The following is a 23,925-nucleotide window of genomic DNA, read 5'->3' as shown; positions in this document are numbered from 1 at the left end:
TGTGAATATGACTATAATACTCTATGTAATAAAAGTTTATAATGATTCATTCATTAATTGTGTAGGTTGCACTACCATGAAGCAACTAAATTGAGTACACAGTCTCATAAATCAATCATATTGCTACTTCTTAATTATCAATACAAGAATCCTTATACCAGTAAATAAATATGAATTTCTTTTTCTCATTTCATTTTAATAACTTTCTATATTTTCATTTTTGATGTCTAGTGTTAGCAATATGTATAATATATACAATATTTTGTATTATGTAAGATGTACTGATATAGGCACTGATAGATGATTTGACAGATGGTCTTGCCCCTTGGAAGAAAACCTATGACAAACGTAGACAGTGTATTAAAAACCAGAGACATCATTCGCTGACAAAAGGCCATATAGTCAAAGCTATGGTTTTTCCAGTAGTCATGTATGGATGTGAGAGTTGGACCATAAAGAAGACTGAGTGCTGAAGAATTGATGATTTTGAATTGTGGTGTTGGTGAAGACTCTTGAGAGTCCCTTGGACTACAAAGAGATCAAACCAACCAATCCTAAAGGAAATCAACTCTGAGTATTCATTGGAAGGACTGATACTGAAGCTGAGGCTCCAATACTTTGGACACCTACTGCGACAAGCTGACATATGGAAAAAGACCCTGATGCTGGGAAAGATTGAAGACAGGAGGAGAAGCGGGTGACAGAGGATGATATGGTTGGATGACATCATCGACTCAATGGACATGAGTTTAAGCAAAATCCAGGAGATAGTGAATGACAGGGAAGCCTGGCGTGCTGCAGTCCACGGGGTCACAAAGAGTTGGACAAGACTGAGTGACTGAACAACATTTGTTTACTGTAAGATTCACTACTCAGGAATTGCCTCCAGTAATTCTTGTTGTATCATTTTCTAAAAATTCTGGGACATATATTATTCTACATTCTAATCCAATTAAATTTGTCCTTTTGGTGGACAATATCCACATATATGAATGATGCATATAAATCAACAATATAAAACCAAACAACTCAAATAAAAAATGGGCAAAGAGACACACAGAAGGATTTGTGGACACAGAGAATGAAGGAGAGGAAGACAAGCTGAGAGAGTAGAGTTGACATATATACTCTATCATGTGTAAAATAGCTAGCTAGTGGAAAGTGGCTGTTTAGCACAGGGAACCCAGGTCCATGCTGAGAGGGCTGGGATGGTGGGGGTGGGAGAGAGGTCTTAGAAGGAGGGGATATATGTGTACTTATAGCTGGTTCATGTTGTACAGCAGAAACCAACACAACATTGTAAAGCCACTATTCTCCGATTAAAAATCATTCTTTAAAAAATGTAAGCCCTAAAGGCTTACTTTTTGTCTGCTTCCATCACTGGTTTTTCTTTTACATTTACAACAGTGTGTGTTTCAACAATAAATGAGAGAAATAAAAAAAGTGGTCAAAAACTTGATTATACATTTTCCCAAAGGAGACAGACATATGGCTAACAGGCTCATGAAAGATGTTCAACATCACAAATTGATGCAAATCAAAGTCACAATGAGATACCACCTCCTGCCTGTTAGAATGGCTATTATCAAAAATGCAAGAAATGACAAGTATTGGTGAGGATGTGGAGAAAAGGAAACAGAGAGTTTCGGTGAGAATAGAAATTGGCTTAGCCACTATAAAACTTATGGATATTTCTCAAAATATTAAGAACAGAGCCAGCATATGATTCAGTCATTCCACTTCTCAGTATTTACCAAAGAATATGAAAGTACTAATTGAAAGTATATATGCACCCTTAGATGGGGATACAGGGGAAACAGTGTCAGACTTTATTTTTTTAGGGGCTCCAAAATCACTGCAGATGGTGACTGCAGCCATGAAATTAAAAGACGCTTACTCCTTGGAAGGAAAGTTATGACCAACTTAGATAGCATATTCAAAAGCAGAGACATTACTTTGCCAACTAAGGTCCATCTAGTTAAGGCTATGGTTTTTCCTGTGGTCATGTATGGATGTGAGAGTTGGACTGTGAAGAAAGCTAAGCACCAAAGAATTGATGCTTTTGATCTATGGTGTTGGTGAAGACTCTTGAGAGTCCCCTGAACTGCAAGGAGATCCAACCAGTCCATTCTGAAGGAGTTCAGCCCTGGGATTTTTTTTGGAAGGAATGATGCTAAAGCTGAAACTCCAGTAGTTTGGCCACCTCATGCAAAGAGTTGACTCATTGGAAAAGACTCTGATCCTGGGAGGGTTTGGGGGCAGGAGGAGAAGGGGTCGACAGAGGATGAGATGGCTGGATGGCATCACTGACTCGATGAACGTGAGTCTGAGTGAACTCGGGAGTTGGTGATGGACAGGGAGGCCTGGTGTGCTGCGATTCATGGGTTTGAAAGAGTGGACACGACTGAGTGACTGAAATGAACTGAACTGATACACCCTTATGTTCACCACAGTACTATTTACAATAACCGGGATAGAAAAACAACTTAAAGGCCCACTGACAGATGGATAAAGAAGATGCGGTGTATATATAGAATAGAATTATATTCAACCATAAAAAAGATGAAATTTCCAATTGTGGTAACACGGATGGACTTCAAGGAAATTATAAATTAGATAGAGAAAGACAAATACTATATGACTTCACTCATATGTGGAATACAAAAAACAAACAAGCAAAAACCAAAATAAGTAAGCAAAGCAAACTAATCAAAAATAAACATGTAGATACAGAGAAGAGAATAGTGATTATCAGAGAGAAAAAGGTGGGGGAGTGGAGGGTGAAATGGGTTAAGGAGATCAATTATATCATGATGGAAACTAAATTTTCAGTGGTGAGCACTGTGCAGTGTATACAGAAGTAGAAATGTAATGTATTCATAAAATTTGCATAATATAAACCAGTGTTATCTCAATAAACAATAAATTAAAAAATAATATATCTTAAAATGCAACAGATATAAAAAATTTTTTTTTTGGTCTCATTTACAAGGATCATCTTTAAGGTCAGTTTTTTATGCTTGTTCAAACCCAGAGAAGGAATTTCTTAGCTGTCTCCTTCTCTACTTCTCTCTGGTAAACTTCTATTTGGCCGACAGTTAGCTCCACACTTTGTTCGATATACAGTTCACTTGGAGCTCTCTGTTACAGTACACTTTTCATTCTAAGCAAAACCTGTGATTCAGTTCTCTATGTGACACCTCTGATTTAGGAGCAGGTTTCTGGGTACACACAGTAGCCAATGATATTATCGCTCTTGGCACAGAAACTTCATTCTTTGAAATGAGGCTACTTAAATCAGAGCTCCAGTATTCTTGGTGTAACATGACAGAGGTCAAGCTTCTACCCTATGAATGGAGGCTGGATAAAGAAAGAGATCTTCAAGATATTTTAGCCACTATTGCTTTGAATAGACCTTCTGCATTATTTATACCTTGGGGATAAGATATATTTGCTGCCTGATACTCTCAAGGTGATGGGCTTCCCAGGTGGCACTAGTGGTAAAGAACTCATCTTCCAATGCAGGAGGCTAAAGAGTGGTTCAATTCCTGGCTTGGGAAGATCCCCCTGGAGGAAGGCACAGCAACCCATTCTAGTAGTCTTGCCTGGAGACTCCCATTGACAGGGGAGGTTGGTGGACTATGGCCCATTGGGTTGCAAACAGGTAGACATGAACAAAGCAACTTAACTCTCTGGGCGATATGATAGCCTTTGTCTGGTACCTAGGGGAAGAGAAATCTGTGTATTTTTTCCTGCACTTGTTTGAGTGGAGGAAAGTTATGCTGTGCTGAGAGAGGAGAGGAAGGAAGTGGGTCCTTGATCAAATAAGTGTGTGTGAATATTTATATTGACTTGATTCACAATATCTGAAATCAGAAAACACCTCAATTGCCCAAGATTTAAGAGTAGCAAAATTTGGTACATATGTAAATGGAATACTCATCAATAAAAAGAATGAGTTACTTATAGATATTACAAAATGAATAAATCTCAAAATCATTTTACTCAGTGAAAGAAACCTGAGAGAAAAGGGTGCATACTATAGGCAAACATATTTATATGCAAAAAAAAAATCATATCGCTGGTTACCTGAAAATGGAGTTGGAAGCAGTCATATTTAGAAAAGGGCATGATAAGTCTCTTGGAGGTGATGGAAATGCTCTGTGTCTTGATATGGTGATGGTTTCATTGATGTATAAAACAGGCAAAACTCACAGAAATATATACTCAGTGAATACAGTTTATTTCACACTAATTATTTCTCAATAAAGTGTTTGAGAAAAAATAATGAGTAGAGCTGCATTTTTAGATGCAAGGAGTTGTGTTTTAGAACTCTGACTCAGATATGTCTTTTTTTGGATTGATGATTTTAAGAAAGATGTTTTTGGTCCTTCCCAAAGGATTCTCACTAGAAAAGAGCTCTTGTACATATGATGACTCCTATTAGACTCAGGCTTCTTCCACACACTCCCACCCCCAATTTCTTTCTGTTCTTCTTTTCTATTTTAAGTCTGGAGTCCCTATGTTCCTCATGGATCTTGACTCTGGAGTCTAGACATCTTAATAATAAATTTGTACTTCTTTCTTTCCCAGGAGGACTATATCCCAGGAGGCAAAGAAAAGCTCAATGCTGCAATTATAAAAATTTATACTGTTATGCCAAAGCCATTATGAAAACTGTTGCTTTTATTTGAGCAGATTATCAGAGATTCCAGATGACTCAGGACCTCTACTTGGATGTCTAAGACAATCTATTTTTGCTTCCTAAAAGCATTCAAGCCCTAGACAATGCAGAAGAGGAACTACCCTATTGATTGATTCCTCAGACACACTTTGCATAACTACAGAATATAACTCCTGGAAGCATATCAGAGTTAACCAAGCATCACTGGAAAATACACTTTTTTGTCTTCTACAAAGGACAATGACTTTTTCCAACATCAACTACTAAAGGAAAGTTTAGTAGTTTACATAGAGCAGTAAGAAAAATAAGGCTATTTTCTCTAAGGGAAGAATATGAAACTGGGAAAATGAACATGTATTTGGAAATTTTGAGAGGAAAGGGGTTCACTTTATTTTGACATAATGATTTTTAAAATTATTTTTGTAACATAGTCATTAAATTTGTTTACTCTTTCTAAAATTAAAACGATAACAAGACAAAACATCAGAGTTCTGCTGCTTCTTTTTACAGAACATGGCAAATTACCAAACAATATAAGGTAAGAGTAAATTTGAAAGCATGTGAGTTTTTGACAAATAATAAATCACCAACTGACTACTTGTCTATTGAATACTCTGGGAAAAACACTCTCTGTTTTCTAGATATAAGTGGTTTTAGCTGTAAACTTATTAACATTAGAATGAATTTGATAGGAATAAATCTCAAAAATTCAAGTAATCTGGTCCCTTGGTTCTAGGCAGGATTTTAAAGAAATATAAATAAGATACATTATTTTTCAAAAATATTTTTCAAAAGTATTTTACAACTACTACAGGGTTTCTTTTCACTGTCTAAATAATTTATACTCCTAAGACCCTAACTCTGATCTATTTAAAATCTTGCTCCTTTATAATTATCTTCATATTTAATTTTTGATGGATCTGGTGAATAACAAAAATATATCAAGACAACATCATACCATTTTACTGAAAGTCATCTTTTCCTCACCAAAATATTAAACTTCTTTCATATTTCTTTACCAAAGAAAAAGTTGATAGATATCACACAGTGATTAGAACATGCAACCACTCAGAAGTTACTGACTTCATTCTTGTAGGCTTCAGGGTCCACCCAGAGCTCCACATTCTCCTCTTCCTGCTTTTTCTGCTTGTCTATGCCATGATCCTTCTAGGGAATGTTGGCGTGATGGTCATTATTATAACTGATCCCCAGCTGAACACACCAATGTATTTCTTCCTAGGCAACCTCTCCTTCATCGATCTCGTCTATCCATCTGTTATTGCACCCAAGGTTATGAGCAACTTCTGGTCTTTGAGCTAGTCCATCTCCTATGAAGGCTGTGTGACCCAGCTCTTTCTCTTCACCCTCTTCATTGTGACCGAGGGGTTTCTCCTGGCAGTCATGGCTTATGACCGCTTCATTGCCATCTGCAATCCTCTCCTCTACACTGTCCAGATGTCAACATGTCTCTGTGTTCAGTTGGTGGCTGGTTCCTATTTTTTTGGCTGTATCAGCTCAATTCTTCAGACCAGCATGACATTTACTTTATCCTTTTGTGCTTCTCAGGCCACTGACCATTTTTACTGTGACACTCGCCCACTTCAGAGACTATCTTTGACAGATAGTTTCATCTGTCAAATGACAGATGACATTCATCCAGAGAATGGTTTCTTTCACCTTATCTGGCCTCATTATCTTCCCTACCATCATAGTTATTATTGTTTCTTTTTTGTACATTGTGTCCACAGTTCTAAAGATACCCTCTACCGAAGGGCGTAAGAAAGCCTTCTCCACTTGCAGCTCCCACTTGGGAGTCGTGAGTGTACTGTATGGTGCTGTCTTTTTTATGTATCTCACTCCTGACACATCTCCTGAGCTCAGTAAAGTGGTCTCCTTGTGTTATACCCTACTCACTCCCATGTTGAATCCTCTGCTTTTACTCTTTGAGAAACAAAGATGTCAAAGAAGCTCTAAACAAACTTTTGGAGAAGAAAAGTACTATTCTGTGATTATTATTTCTTTTCCACTAATGAGTGGTGTCTGTTTATTTTGTACTCCTCTGGTCATCAATAAAATTATTCTCCTGAGTATCATAGAGATACTAACAAAAGCTTTTTTTAAGGTAATATATTCTTTCCATATAGTACTTTATTTCCATGTGAGCATTGTCAAATGTAAATGTCTTGGATATTGGAGATGCTCTGGAGATGCTCAGAAGCATTGTCCAAGATGAATCTTCACACTTATCTCAAATAACAGTTTATTTCACAAAGTTGATTTCTATTTGTTTTTATGACATTCTGCTGAACACTATTTTTATACATTATTATCATGTTTAAATAACTATTTTGTCCAGTGTTAGCTTTGGAATGGCTCCTTCCCTTATACACAATCCCGGATGGCTCAGACTGTAAAGAATCTGCCTGCAATGCAAGGGACCCAAGTTTAATACTTGGGTTGAGAAGATCTCATGAAGAAGTAAATGCCCATCCACTCTAGCCTTCTTTCCTGGAGAATTCCATAGACAGAAGAGCCTGTAGGGCTACAGTCTGTAGGCCACAAAGAATCAAACATGAGTGAGTGAATAACACATTTTACACACAATCATTGGAATGTCCAACTTACTTTTTAAAGTAAAGGATTCATGAATTATTACTAATTTCTCTAACATGCTAAAGGGTTTTGACCTGAAACAAACAGACTGCCAGATCTTTTTCTAGCAAATATGGGCTTGTTTAGGATCAGCAGAGAATTACAATTTGTGGTCTGTAATCATGGCGAGCCATATGCATGTTTTTGCATGCCAAGGGAAGGAGAACCATTTTATAGAAGAAAGAAGAAGTTGAGAACTCTAGTGAACACAGTCCTTGTTTTTCACTGGCTGAGTCTTTGCCAGAGAAAAAGAGTAATCTTCTTGTAGCCCTTCCAAAGGAATGGATCAAAGCCTGAAAAACCCACCATTGTTTCAGAGAAAAAAGCCCTGTTCACATTGATGTATGGCAAAAGCCACCACAATACTGTAAAGTAATTAGCCTCCAATTAAAATAAATAAATTAATTTAAAAAATGGGTCAAAGGCTAGCCATCGTAGGAGAAGCAACCTCTTTCTGCAGGGAACAGGCTGGTCAGTTTCCATGGAAGAGTCTGATCTCAAATCACACCAAAGTGCCAAATGACTAATAACCTAAAGAACCACATATTAACCAGAAAGTCAAAACATTTAGATAGATCCCAAATAAAGCCAGAGTGCTTCAAATGCAAAGAGGGTGAAAGCTCAGTTCCAGGATAAACACATCTTCACTCTCCAGAGTTGGTAGGTAAAACAGTAATAAACAATGGGCTCAAAAGAGGGTACTGCACCTGTTTGCACACCTGCCCTAGAGCTGTTGGGGAATCTTCTCTGGTCCCTGCAGGAGCGACTGCAATGTTGACCTGAAACAAATAGACTGCCAGATATTTCTCCAGCAAACATGCAGGAGAAGCACAGAGCTGCAATTCAAGGTCTGCCACCATGGCAAGATACATTCAAGTTCCTGAATGACAATGGAAAGAGAAATCTTTTAAAGAAGAAAGATTGAGCATGTCAACTACAAATTGGCATTTGCCATATACCTCTACAAGGATTAGATCAAGTACTGACACAGCTGCTGATTTTCAACACTCTCTGAATGGAGTTCAGGGTAGAGAACAGAAATAAGGCATTCTGTGCTCTGGGAAAAACTGGGAGAACAGATCTTCAGATAGTTAGATATTTTCAGGAGCTGATTTTATGAACCCAATTTTTGTGTCTCCTCACATATAGAAAAACACTAAAATCCATGGTGATAACTGTTCCTTGTAAGCAGCACAAACCTTCAAAAAATGTGTGCTTGATTTTTGAACAAAAAAATATGTGCAAAATATATGTACACGCCTTCAACAAAATCACATATATACTGACCATCTTTGGAGTAGTTTGTCAGAGCTATCTGAGGTGTTGTCTCCCAGACTATAGACTTCATTTTGCCCCAAATACAATTTGACTCATGACTCTCAGGTGTGTATTTTTGTTTAAGTCAACAGGTGCTGCAGTGAACAAAGAATCCCGGATTTTTCATTGGATGAGTCTGTCTTTCATTGGAAAGAAGAGGAGTCTTTGTCCTTCCCATTGGGCTCTGCTTTGTTGTAGGTGTGAAAACTCCCAACTTTGATCCTTCAATTCCATTTAATTGAGGTTTCTGTTTACTAATCTTTTATAACCATTGTTGAATTTTCTCTTGAATCAACTATTTTATATATGCTGTATCAAAAAGTAATAATAATAAGAAACAAACAATAAATAATCTTCATTTTATACATCAGCTTGGGAAATTGTATATTGAGTATGTCAGCCATAGGGGAGTGCTCTGAGGACCTATTTGCTCCTGGGTCTAATATATAAAACCAAAGTGGGAGATAAAAATATACAAAATATTTGAGCAATCATTTCCTTAAATGAACCTTCATATTTTTTCCTATATTAATTATATAAGGAATATTTAATAAAAGAATAGAAGCTAGTCAGTTATCAAAATAGAATATGATTCAAAATTTTCTTAGTTGCCTCTGTATCTTCATTTATTCTATTAATTTTATTTAATCTCTAACATCATCTGATCTTGTGGTAGGCTTAGTATAAATAACCGTATTCTTTAGAGAACTTACAATTTAATGTTGGAATCAAAGCATTGGACATGTAATTGAAATCCAGAAATTTTATTTTATTGTTTAATGCACACAAAGAATAAATATGGAGATTGTAAGGTGGGGTGCCTGAGAGTGGGTGTTGGTAATCAAGGAAAGTCTTAGGGCTATATGGAAAATATATTTGAAGGATGTAAGATTGGAGTCAGGGATACTGCTTTATCAGTTTATGTTATTGATGGGGCTTGAAGTACGCCAATGTAATTTTAAAAAGGCTTATTTAAAAATATAAGTATAATACCCAGAACACAGTAACTGATTAGTATGAGAAGGATGCAGCAAAGAAGGTGTGTCTCATCATTTTGAACCTGAATAATACGTGTGGTGATGGTACAAACCATAAAAATAAAGGAGCTCTTAGCAGGCTAGGAATAGAGGAGAATTTCCTTAACTTGAAAAGTAACATCTACCAAAAATCTAGAGCTAAGATCATATTTATGGTGAGAAAGCAAAAACGTTCTTGCTAGAATTAAGAACAACGCTAGGAAGTCCCCACTACAAAACCTTTCAACATCCAACAGTAAGTCTTAGCTAATACAATGGACAAGAAAAGGAATGAAAAGTGATATGGACTGAATTATGTTTTTCAAAACTCAAATGCTTAAGCCGTAAATCCAGTACTATAGCATATGACTATAGTGTTGACTCTTGAACAACAATGACCTGCACTGTGCAGGTCCACTTACACACAAACTGCTTTCAATAATGTATTATAATTTTAAAAATATTTGCAACAATTTGAAAAAAGTTGCACATGAACTATGTAGATTCAGTTGAGTTTAGTTCAGTCGCTCAGTCAGGTCCGACTCTTTGCGACCCCATGAATTGTGGCACGCCAGGCCTCCCTGTCCATCACCAACTCTCCGAGTTCACCCAAACTCACGTCCATTGAGTCGGTGATGCCATCCAGCCATCTCATCCTCTGTTGTTCCCTTCCACTGTTTCCCCATCTATTTCCCATGAAGTGATGGGACCAGATGCCATGATCTTCGTTTTCTGAATGTTGAGCTTTAAGCCAACATTTTCACTCTCCACTTTCATTTTCATCAAGAGGCTTTTAGTTCCTCTTCACGTTCTGCCATAAGGGTGGTGTCATCTGCATATCTGAGGTTATTGATATTTCTCCAGGCAATCTTGATTCCAGCTTGTGCTTCTTCCAGTCCAGCATTTCTCATGATGCACTCTGCATAGAAGTTAAATAAACAGGGTGACAATATACAGCTTTGACATACTCCTTTTCCTATTTGGAACCAGTCTGTTGTTCCATGTCCAGTTCTAACTGTTGCTTCCTGACCTGCATACAGATTTCTCAAGAGGCAGGTCAGGTGGTCTGGTATTCCCATCTCTTTCGGGATTTTCCACAGTTTATTGTGATCCACACAAAGGCTTTGGCATAGTCAATAAAGCAGAAATGGATGTTTTTCTGGAACTCTCTTGCTTTTCCCATGATCCAGTGGATGTTGGCAATTTGATCTCTGGTTCCTCTTCCTTTTCTAAAACCAGCTTGAACATCAGGAAGTTCATGGTTCACGTATTGCTGAAGCCTGGCTTGGAGAATTTTGAGTATTACTTTACTAGCATGTGAGATGAGTGCAATTGTGCAGTAGTTTGAGCATTCTTTGGCATTGCCTTTCTTTGGGATTGGAATGAAAACTGACCTTTTCCAGTCCTGTGGCCACTGCTGAGTTTTCCAAATTTGCTGGCATACTGAGTGCAGCACTTTCACAGCATCATCTTTCAGGATTTGGAATAGCTCAACTGGAATTCCATCACCTCCACTAGCTTTGTTCATAGTGATGCTTTCTAAGGCCCACTTGACTTCACATTCCAGGATATCTGGCTCTAGGTCAGTGATCACAGCATCGTGATTATCTGGGTCATGAAGATCTTTTTTCTATAGTTCTTCTGTGTATTCTTGCCACCTCTTCTTAATATCTTCTGCTTCTGTTAGGTCCATACCATTTCTGTCCTTTATCGAGCCCATCTTTGCATGAAATGTTCCCTTGGTATCTCTAATGTTCTTGAAGAGATCTCTAGTCTTTCCCATTCTGTTGTTTTCGTCTATTTCTTTGCATTGATCGCTGAGGAAGGCTTTCTTATCTCTTCTTGCTATTCTTTGTAACTCTGCATTCAGATGTGTATGTCTTTCCTTTTCTCCTTTGCTTTTCACTTCTCTTCTTTTCACAGCTATTTGTAAGGCCTCCCCAGACAGCCATTTTGCTTTTCTTCATTTCTTTTCCATGGGGATGGTCTTAATCCCTGTCTCCTGTACACTGTCATGAACCTCAGCCCATAGTTCATCAGGCACTCTATCTATCAGACCTAGGCCCTTAAATCTATTTCTCACTTCCACTGTATAATCATAAGGGATTTGATTTAGGTCATACCTAAATGGTCTAGTGGTTTTCCCTACTTTCTTCAATTTAAGTTTGAATTTGGTAATAAGGAGCTCATGATCTGAGCCACAGTCAGCTCCTGGTCTTGTTTTTGTTGACTGTATAGAGCTTCTCCATCTTTGGCTGCAAATAACATAATCAATCAAATGGAAAGGTATTCAGAAAACATCCTGGTCCCAATGAAGAAGAAAATGACATAACGTTGAACTGACTCTGCCTGACTCTGCATCTTTCACTTCTGTAAATATTCAACTCAGGGTATAAAAGCTCCCTTTGAAAATAAAGCTGCAGACCTGGCTTCATCAGAGCTTGGTCTCTCCGTGTCGTTCTCTCTCTCTCTCTTTCTTTTTTCAGGCTGATCCCCTGAAGCGCAGAGGCTCTCTGAGTTTACTTTCCTGCCCAGGCTTCTAAGACCCAATTGAGAAAGCGCTCTGCATTTTCACTCCATCTAGAGGGCGCCTGTGGCCTCCGTGAACAGAGCAAGTCCCATGTTAGGGGTTTTATTGGCTTTCTGTGTAAACCAAGGAATATCAGCCTGTTTCTCTCTCCTTTACTTTCTCTCTTGCCGACGCCGCTCATCCTGAGGGTATCCCTGGATCCTGCTGGGGCTGGACCCCTTTAATGGACCTAACATTCCAGGTTCCTATGCAATATTGTTCTTTATAGCATCAGACTTTACTTCCATCACCAGTCACAACTGAGCATTGTTTTTGATTTGGCTCAATCTCTTAATTCTTTCTGTAGTTATTTCTCCACTCTTCTCTAGTAGCATATTGGGCACCTGCCGACCGGAGTTCATTGTTCAGTGTCCTATCTTTTTGCCTTTTCATATTGTTCATGGTGTTCTCAAGGCAAGAATACTGAAGTGCTTTGTCATTCTCTTCTCCACTAGACCACGTTTTGTTAGTACTCTCCACTATGACCTGTCTGTCTTGGGTGGCCTTACAGGGCATTGGTCATAGTTTCATTGAATTAGACAAGGCTGTGGTCCATGTGATCAGTTTGATTAGTTTTCTGTGATTGTCGTTTTTATTCTGTCTTTCCTCTGATGGATAAGGATAGGAGGCTTATGGAAGCTTCCTGGTGAGGGAGACTGACTATGGGGGCAACTGGAACTTATTCTGATGGGTGGGGCCATGCTCAATAAATCTTTAGTCTAAGTTTCTGTTGATGGGCAGGGCTGTGTTCCCTCCCTGTTTTTTGACCTGCGACCAAACAATGACAGGGGTAATGAAGATAATGGTGACCTCTTTCAAAAGCTCTTTTGCATGCACTGTTGTATTCCGTGAATGCAGAAGGCCACCGTCGAACCACATCTCTGCTGGAGTTTCCTGGACATTCACAGACAAGTCTTTATTAACACAAAACAAACACAAATGTATCACAAGATGTTAAAATTTACCAAAACTAATGAACACAAATCCTTATAGACCATACCTGCCTGGTATAATTCCAAGTTGAGAGAAATGTAAAAAACCTAATAATGCAGTATTATATCATAAGTACAGGAAATTGACTGTAGTGCATACTGTACTACTGTCATAATTTTGTGCTACCTCCTGTTGCTGTTGTGGTGAGCTTGAGTGTTGTGAGTATCCATTTAAAACACTACATGATACTAATCATCTCCATGTGAGTTGCTAATCTCTCCAATAAACTGGGTTCCACAATACAAAGTGATATGTCCCTCTTCTTGTATTTTTTTTCATCATATTTAGTGCAATACCTTGAATAGTAACACCATTAGACTCCTATGAAATGCTACTAGTAATGCTGGAAGTGCTCCTAAGAAGCAGAGAATAGTCATGACCTTACAAGAAAAAATTGAATTGCTGGGTACCTACTGAAGACTGAGGTCTGTAGCTATAGTTGCTTGCCATTTTAAGATGAATGAATTCGGTGTAAGGACTATTATTTTTTAAAAAAGAAATTCATGAAGCTGTAGCTTGTAGCTATGCCAGTAGGCACTAAACTTTGCATTTTTGTGAAATGCCTTATCTCATATTAAAAATTCATTTTTTTACTGGGTGAAGGATTGCCAGGAGAAAGACATATCTATACATTCTAATACGATTTGAGAAAAAGTGAAGTCATTATATTACAACTTTAAGCAAAAGGAAGGTAAAGGATTGAAAACTGGTGAATTTGATGACAGCAAAGAATGGTTTCATAATTTTAGAAAGAGTTTTGGCTTAAAAAGTGTCAAGATAACAGGAGAAGCAGCTTTTGATGATTAAGAAGCAGCAGAGGAGTTCAAAATGCCAAGAAAATCATTGAAGAGAGAGGACATCTGTCTGAACCAGTTTTTAATGCAGATAAAAGTACCCAATTCTGGGGAAAAAAAATCACAAAGGATATTTATTAGTGAGGAATGGAAGTGAGAACCAGAATTTAAGGCAGGAACAGATAGGCTCACCCTACTGTTTTGTGCTAATGTATTCAGATTTATTACTTATAAAACTGCTAATCTCCAAGATTTAAAGCAAAAATATAAACTTCAGCTGTAAGCCTTCAGGTTGTATAGCAAGAAGGACTAGACAAGTACCCTTTTCTTTTCTGCATTGGTTCCATGGATGCTTTGGTGCTGAAGTAGGAAGTACCATGCAGGTATGCCTAACTTTTTTTTTTTTTTTTAACCAGACAGTGTCCCTGGCCTCCTGTAACTCCATGAGTTAAATACCAAAAGTGTCTACTTGCGCCCTTAACACAACATCTCTATTTCAGCTCCTAGATCACGAGGCATATTTATCTTTAAGGCTCATTACACATGATACTCTACAGAAAATATTGTCAATGATATGGAAGAGAACTCTGACAGAGACAATATCCTGAAAGTCTGAAAGGATTATATCACTGAAGATGCCATCATTGTTATAGAAAAAGCTGTGAAAGACATCAGGCCTGAAATAGTAAATTTATGCTGGAGAAACTGTGTCCAGATGCTGTACATGACTTCACATGATTTACAGCAGAGCCAATCAAGAAAATCATGAAAGATATTGAGGATAGGGCAAGTGGTGAAGTGGTTATTTTGTTTCAAATTATGGAAGTTGGAAAAATTCAAGAACTGCTAAATACCACAACAAAGGAATTAACAGAAGATTTGATAGAGATGAGTGGTTCTGAATCAGTGCCAGATGACAAGGGGATGCAGACCTTCAAAGAAGTGCTAGAGACAAATGACATTAGGCAATTGGGAAAAAGGACTCTAATAATTTAAGACTGCTTTTGACTTCTTTTATGACATGAACCCTTCTATTATTAGGTTAGCTAGAAATTTCATTCCAGTTTTTCTGTACACTGGTATGAAACTAAGCCATGCCCGTGGGGCAACCCAAGATGGGCAGGTCATGGTGGAGAGATCTGACAGAATGTTGTCCACTGGAGAAGGGAATGGCAAACCACTTCAGTATTCTTGCCTTGAGAACCCCATGAACAGTATGAAAAGGCAAAATGATAGGATACTGAAAGAGAAACTCCCCAGGTCAGTAGGTGCCCAATATGCTACTGGAGATCACTAGAGAAATAACTCCAGAAAGAATGAAGGGATGGAGCCAAAGCAAAAAGAATACCCAGCTGCAGATGTGACTGGTGATAGAAGCAAGGTCCGATGCTATAAAGAGCAATATTGCATAGGAACCTGGAATGTCAGGTCCATGAATCAAGGCAAATAGGAAGTGGTCAAACAAGAGACGGCAAGAGTGAACGTTGACATTCTAGGAAACAGCGAACTAAAATGGACTGGAATGGGTAAATTTAACTCAGATGACCATTATATCTACTACTGCAGGCAGGAATCCCTCAGAAGAAATGGAGTAGCCATCATGGTCAACAAAAGAGTCTGAAATGCAGTACTTGGATGCAATCTCAAAAACGACAGAATGATCTCTGTTTGTTTCCAAGGCAAACCATGTCTATGCCCGAAGTAATCCGAGTCTATGCCCCAACCAGTAATGCTGAAGAAGCTGAAGTTGAACGGTTCTATGAAGACCTACAAGACCTTTTAGAACTAACACCCAAAAAAGATGTCCTTTTCATTATAAGGGACTGGAATGCAAAAGTCAAGAAACACCTAGAGTAACAGGCAAATTTGGCCTTGGAATACAGAATGAAGCAGGGAAAAGACTAATAGAGTTTTGTCAAGAAAATGCACTGGTCATAACAAACACCCTTTTCCAATAACACAAGAGAAGACTCTATAAATGGACATCACCAGATGGTCAACACCAAAATCAGATTGATTATATTCTTTGCAGCCAAAGATGGAGAAGCTCTATACAGTTAGCAAAAACAAGACCAGGAGCTGACTGTGGCTCAGATCCTGAACTTCTTATTGCCAAATTCAGACTGAAATTGAAGAAAGTAGGGTAAACCACTAGACCATTCAGGTATGACCGAAATCAAATCCTTTATGATTATACAGTAGAAGTGAGAAATAGATTCAAGGGCCTAGATCTGATAGATGGAGTGCCTGATGAGCTATGGAATGAGGTTTGTGACATTGTACAGGAGACGGGAATCAAGACCATCTCCATGGAAAAGAAATGAAGAAAAGCAAAATGGCTGTCTGGGGAGGCCTTACAAATAGCTGTGAAAAGAAGAGAAGTGAAAAGCAAAGGAGAAAGGAAAGATATAAACATCTGAATGCAGAGTTACAAAGAATAGCAAGAAGAGATAAGAAAGCCTTCTTCAGTGATCAATGCAAAGAAATAGAGGAAAACAACAGAATGGGAAAGACTAGAGATCTCTTCAAGAACATTAGAGATACCAAGGGAACATTTCATGCAAAGATGGGCTCGATAAAGGACAGAAATGGTATGGACCTAACAGAAGCAGAAGATATTAAGAAGAGATGGCAAGAATACACAGAAGAACTGTACAAAAAAGAGCTTCACGACCCAGATAATAATGATGCTGTGATCACTGACCTAGAGCCAGATATTCTGGAATGTGAAGTCAAGTGGGCCTTAGAAAGCATCACTATGAACAAAGCTAGTGGAGGTGATGGAATTCCAGTTGAGCTATTCCAAATCCTGAAAGATGATGCTGTGAAAGTGCTGCACTCAGTATGCCAGCAAATTTGGAAAACTCAGCAGTGGCCACAGGACTGGAAAAGGTCAGTTTTCATTCCAATCCCAAAGAAAGGCAATGCCAAAGAATGCTCAAACTACTGCACAATTGCACTCACTCACACGCTAGTAAAGTAATACTCAAAATTCTCCAAGCCAGGCTTCAGCAATACGTGAACCATGAACTTCCTGATGTTCAAGCTGGTTTTAGAAAAAGAAGAGGAACCAGAGATCAAACTGCCAACATCCACTGGATCATGGGAAAAGCAAGAGAGTTCCAGAAAAACATCCATTTCTGCTTTATTGACTATGCCAAAGCCTTTGACTGTGTGGATCACAATAAACTGTGGAAAATTCTGAAAGAGATGGGAATACCAGACTACCTGACCTGCCTCTTGATAAATTTGTACGCAGGTCAGGAAGCAACAGTTAGAACTGGACATGGAACAACAGACTGGTTCCAAATAGGAAAAGGAGTATGTCAAAGCTGTATATTGTCACCCTGTTTATTTAACTTCTATGCAGAGTACATCATGAGAAATGCTGGACTGGAAGAAGCACAAGCTGGACTCAAGATTGCCTGGAGAAATCTCAATAAACTCAGATATGCAGATGACACCACCCTTATGGCAGAACGTGAAGAGGAACTAAAAGCCTCTTGATGAATGTGAAAGTGGAGAGTGAAAATGTTGGCTTAAAGCTCAACATTCAGAAAACGAAGATCATGGCATCCGGTCCCATCACTTCATGGGAAATAGATGGGGAAACAGTGGAAACAGTGTCAGACTTTATTTTTCTGGGCTCCAAAATCACTGCAGATGGTGACTGCAGCCATGAAATTAAAAGACGCTTACTCCTTGGAAGGAAGGTTATGACCAACCTAGATAGCATATTCAAAAGCAGAGACATTACTTTTCCAACAAAGGTCCATCTAGTCAAGGCTCTGGTTTTTCCTGTGGTCAGGTATGGATGTGAAAGTTGGACTGTGAAGAAGGCTGAGTGCTGAAGAATTGATGCTTTTGAACTGTGGTGTTGGAGAAGACTTGAGAGTCCCTTGGACTGCAAGGAGATCCAACCAGTCCATTCTGAAGGAGATCAACCCTGGGATTTCTTTGGAAGGAATGATGCTAAAGCTGAAACTCCAGTACTTTGGCCACCTCATGTGAAGAGTTGACTCATTGGAAAAGACTCTGATGCTGGGAGGGATTGAGGGCAAGAGGAGAAGGGGACAACAGAGGATGAGATGGCTGGATGACATCACTGATTCGATGAACGTGAGTCTGGGTGAATTCCGGGAGTTGGTGATGGACAGGGATGCCTGGCGTGCTGCAATTCATGGGGTCACAAAGAGTCGGACATGACTGAGCAACTGATCTGATCTGATCTGGTTTGAAAACCGGAATGAACTTTTTGGCCTACCCAATACATTATGAATTACCTTCATAATGAGTTACACTATGGAGCTTCCCTTGTAGCTCAGTTGGTAAAGAGTCTGCCTGCAGTGCAGGAGACTCAGGTTCAATTCCTGGGTCAGGACAATCCCCTAGAGAAGGAAATGGCAACACATTTTTGTATTCTAGCCTGGAAAAGCCTATGGACAGAGGAGCCTGGCAGTCTACAATCATTGGGTCACAAGATTCGGACATGACTTAGCGACTAAATCACCACCACAGTATATGTGGGTTTCCCAGTTAGAAGCTCTGAGTTGAGAAGACCCCCTGGAGGAGGAAATAGCAACCCACTCCAGTATTCTTGGCTGGAAAATCCCATGGACAGAGGGACATGTGGGGCTACAGTCCACGTGGTTGCAAGGAGTCAGGCATGACTTAGCAATTGAGTATAAATGCATGGTATGTGTACCTGACTCTCTAGTAATTAGAGAAACTGCATATTACCATCATAGGAAGGTGGGTTTTAAAAAATGTAACAATGTTTCTGATACTGTATTATGACAATGACTATAATACTGCATGTCTTAAAAACTTTATAATAATTCATTGATCAGTTGCATAGGTTGGGCTAGCATGAAGCAATTATACTGACTACAGAATTCTCATAAAGCATTCATATTGTGCTTTAGTTAATAATACACCTGCATTGATACAGGGGTAAGTATCCTTACACCTGTAAATAAATGCAAATTCTTTTTTCACATTATCATTTTCATATCTTTTTTTAATCTTCTCATTTTTGATGTCTAGTGTAAGTAATATGAATAACATATACAGTGTTTTGTACCATATGGAACTATATTGATGTAGGATTGAGAGATTATTTGACAGATGATCATTTGTTGATTGATGTGCATCTGTAAGTTTCCCTACTTGCCATATTGTCTCCAGTAATTCTTCTTGTTATATCATTTAAAAAATATTCAGGGGCATATTTTGGTTTACAGTCTAATGCAATTAAATTTGTCCTTTCAGGGGACAATATAAATAATGCATGAAATTCAACAACAAAAAACAAACAACTGATTAAAAAATGGGCAGAGGCATAGAGAAGGACTTGTGGACCCATCAGGGGAAGGAGAGGGAGATAAACTGAAAGAGTAGCATTGACATATATACAGCACCATGGGTAAAATATCTGGAAACAGCTATATAGCATACAGAACCCAACTCGGCACTGAGAAGGCTGGAATGGGGAGTTGCAAGGGAGGTTCCAGAAGGAGGGGATATACATATACTTATAGCTGATTCATGTTGTTGTACAGCAGAAACCAACACAACATTGTAAAGTAATTATCCTCCAATTAAAAATAAATTTTTAAAAAATGTAAGCTGTTTTAGGGCTTGCATTTTCTCTGCTTCCATCACTGATTTCTTTGCATTTACAAACAACAGTGTGTGTTTCAACAATAAATGAGTGAAATAAAATCACGAATAAAGGATTTTAATATACATTTTTCCATAGAAGTCATACAGACACAAGAAAACATGTTAAACATCACAAATTATTAGGGAAGTGCAAATTAAAGCCATAATGAGACATCACCTCATGCCTGTTAGAATAGCTATTACCAAAAAGGCAAAAAATAAGTGATGATGAAGATGTGGAGAAAAGGAAACTCTCATACATTCTGGGTGAGATTATAAATTGGCTCAGGGAAGATAGAAAAAAGTATGGAGATTTATCAAAATATTAAGAATAGAGCTACCATATGATTCAGCTATTCTGCTTCTGGGTATTTATCCAAAGCATATGAAAATACTAATTTGAAAAGATATATGCACCCCTGTGTTCATCACAGCATTATTTACAATAACCAAGATAGAGAAACAACTTAAGTGTCCACTGATGGATGGATAAAGAAGAAATGGTGTATATATAGAATAGAACCATACCCAACCTAAAAAAAGATGAAACCTTGCCATTAGTGATAACATGGGTGGACTTCAATGGTATTATTCTAAGTGAAATAAGTTAAATAGAGAAAGACAAATACCATATGACTTAATCATATGTGTAATACAGAAAACAAACAAACAAAAGCCAAAATAAGTGAGCAGACCAAACCAATCAAAAGCAAACATGTAGATACAAAGAACAGAATAGTCACTATCAGAGAGAAAGAGGAGGGGGAGTGGAGGGTGAAATGGGTAAAGGAGATCAACTATATGGTGATGGAAACTGAATTTTCAGCGGTGAGCACTGTGCAGTGTATACAGAAGTAGAAATATAATGGACTCATGAAACTTGTATAATATAAACCAGTGTTACCTAAATAAACAGTGTATTAAAATAATAATAAATCTTGATCACAGAAAAAAAAATTTTTTTTGGTCCCCTTTGCCAGGATAGTCTTTAAGGCCAGTTTTTTATGTTTGTTCCAACTCAAAGAGTGCATTTCTTATTTGTCTCCTCAAGTTCTCTCCGGTGTACTTGTAGTTGGTCTACAGCTAGCTTTTTGTTCTTATGGAGCTAATGGTCTCTTCTTCATTGGCTATCACCAAATTATTATTACGTTTCAAACTTCACTTGTGTTTGGACTTCCCCACACTTTGTTCTAAACAGAGTCTGTTCACTTGGATCTCTCTGTTACGGTACACCTTTCATTCTAGGCAAAGCCTGTGTGTGGTTCAGTACTCTCAGAGTGACCCCTCTGCTTTAGAAGCAGGTTTCTGGGTGAGGTCAGTAACCTAATGGTATTATCTGTCTTGGCAAAGAACCTCCATCCTTTGAACAGGGGCCACTGAAACTAGTTTATCATACCAGAGGTCAAGCTTCTACCCTATGAATGAAGGCTGGTAGAGAAAGAGATCTCCAAAATATGTTAGCCATTCTTTCTTTGAATAGAGCTTCTGCATCATTTATATTCTAGGGAATGAGATATGTTTGCAACATACTACTCTCAAGGTGATGGGCTTCCCAAATGGCACTAGTGGTTAAAAACCCACCAGTCAATGTAGCAGACATAAGAGATATGGGGTTCGATTCCTGGCTTGGAAAAATCCCCTGGAGGAGGGCATAGCAACCCACTCCAATATCCTTGCCTGAAGAATCCCTTGGACAGAGGAGCCTGGCAGGCTACAGTCCATTGGATTGCATAGAGTTGGATGTGACTGAAGCGACTTAGCCTGCATGCATGCAGTCTCAAGTTGATATGGCAGCATTTGTCTGGTACCAAGGGGAAGAGGAATCTGTATACTTTTTCTTACACTTGTCTATAAGAAAGTCATGCTGTGCTGAGAGAGGAGAGGAAGGAAGTTGGCCCTGGATCAAATAAGTATGTGTGACTATTTATATTGGCTTTATTCACAATATCTGATAACTGAAAACACCTCAACTGCCAAACAATTTAAGAGTACCAAAATTTGGTACATATGTAAATAGAATACTCATCAATAAAAAGAATGAGTTACTTATAGATATTACAACATGAATAAACCTCAAAATCATTTTCCTCAGTGAAAAAAGCCTGAGATAAAAGGGTGAATACTGTATGCAAACATATTTATATCCAAAAGAAAATCACATCACTGGTTATTTGAAAATGGACTTGGAAGGAAGCATGATTAATAAAGGGCATGATACATCTTTTGGAGGTGATGGAAATGATCTGTATCTTGATATGGTGATGGTTTCACTGATGTATAAAACTGGCTAAACTCACAGAAATGTATACTGAATGAATAAAGTTCATTTCACACTAATTATTTCTCAATAAAGTATTTGAGAAAAAATCATAAGTAGAGCTTCATTTTTAGATGCAAGGAGTTGCGTTTAGAGCACTGACTCACATATATCTTATTTTGGATTGGAGATTTTAAAAAGATCTTTTTGGTCCCTCCCAAAAAATTCTCACTAGAAAACAGTGCTTGTATATATGTTGACTCTTATTAGACTTAGGCTGATTTTTCCCTCATTTTCTTTCTTTTCTTCTTTTCTTTTTTAAGTTTGAAGTCCCTGTTCCTCATGGACCTTGGTTCTGGAGTCTAGATATCTTAATAGCTAATTTATGCTTCTTTCTTCCCCAGGAGGCCTGTTTCCCAGAAGGTAAAGGAAGCCTCAATGCTGCAATTATTAGAAAAATTTATATTTTTATGCCAAAAGCATAGCTGTTATGAATAACTGCTGCTGTTATTTTGGCAGGTTATCAGATATCCCAGATGATTCAAGGCCTCTACATGGATATCTAAGACAATCTATTTTCCTTAAAAGCATTCAAGCACTAGAGAATGCAGGATAAAGACTATCCTGCTGATTGATTTCTCAGGTTTACTTTGCATAACTACAGATTATAGTTACTGGAAGTATTTCAGAGTTATCCAAGCATCACTGGAAAATTCAATTCTTTCTCTTCTACAAAGGATATAACATTTTCCAGTGTCAAATACTAAAGGAAATTTCCTCATAAAGGAATTTATAAGACAATAAATATCCTTATTACATAGTGTGATAAGGAAAATAAGCTTAATTTCTCTATAGAAAGAATATGAAACTGAGATACTGAACATGTATTTGGAAATTCTGAGAGGAAGGGATTTCATTTTATTTTGACATTATTTTTTTCAGTATTTGTAGTTGTAACATAGACATTAACTTTGTTTACTCTTTTTAGAATGAAAACAATAAAAAGGCAAAAAAATCAGAATTCTGAGGCTTCTTTTTACAGAATATGCAAATTACCAAACAATATAAGGTAAGAGTAAATTTTAAAATGTGTGAGTTTTTGACAAAAAATAAATCACCAACTATTTAACCATTGACTACTCTGGGAAAAATACTCTTCTTTTGTCAGATATAAATGTCTTTAGCTATAAACATTAATATTAGAATGAGTTTGTTAGGAATCATTTCAATTCAGTTTAGCTGCTCAGTCCTGTCCAACTCTTTGTGACCCCATGGACTGCAGCATGCCAGGGCTGTTCGGTCCATCACCAACTCCTGGACCTTGCTCAAAAGTTAAAATGATCTGGTCCCTTGACCCCAGGCAGGATTAAAGAAATATAAATAAGATACACTATTTTTCAAAAAACATTTCACAACTATTACTGTGTTTCCTTTCACTGTCTAAATAGTTTATACTTCCTCAGATCCTAAGAAAAATCTACTTAAAATCTTTCCCCTTTATAATTATCTGCATATTTAATTTTTGATGGAGCTGGTGAATAACAAAAATATATCAAAATGACATCATACCATTTTACTGAAAGCCATATTTTTCTCCTGCAAAATATTATACTTCTTTCAGATTTCTTTATTAAAGAAAAAGTTTATAGATTAAGAGCATGGATTCAAGAGCCAGATTTCTGGGCTCCAGACTTCAATTCTGACCCTAGTAGGTGGCTTTCAACATATTTTATTTCTTGGCACTTCATTTTTCTTACTATAAACCAGAGAATACAATACTACTCACCTCATATTATTGTTGTATATATTAAATGAGCTACTATGAAAGCATTTAGAAAAGTGGTCTATAAAAGATTCCACATAATGTTTGCCATTATTACTGTTGTCTAGGCACAGTCATGCACATAAAGGCCTGAGGAGAAGGAGTGATCTTATTTGAACTGTCTAGTAAATGTACTAATGATGACTATGAAATTTAT

At 37.8% G+C, this 23,925-nt stretch overlaps 1 pseudogene; it reads left to right on the top strand.

Moving 5' to 3' along the window:
- The first annotated feature begins 5,776 nt into the window (after positions 1-5,776).
- On the top strand, positions 5,777-12,168 carry LOC109558492 (olfactory receptor 9K2-like; annotated as a pseudogene).
- Positions 12,169-23,925: the final 11,757 nt, after the last annotated feature.

This window comes from Bos indicus, chromosome 5 (assembly GCF_029378745.1).
Source record: "Bos indicus isolate NIAB-ARS_2022 breed Sahiwal x Tharparkar chromosome 5, NIAB-ARS_B.indTharparkar_mat_pri_1.0, whole genome shotgun sequence".
NCBI lineage: Eukaryota > Metazoa > Chordata > Mammalia > Artiodactyla > Bovidae > Bos > Bos indicus.
Note: the sequence above shows the minus strand (reverse complement) of the source record. Positions and strands in the feature narration are given on the sequence as shown.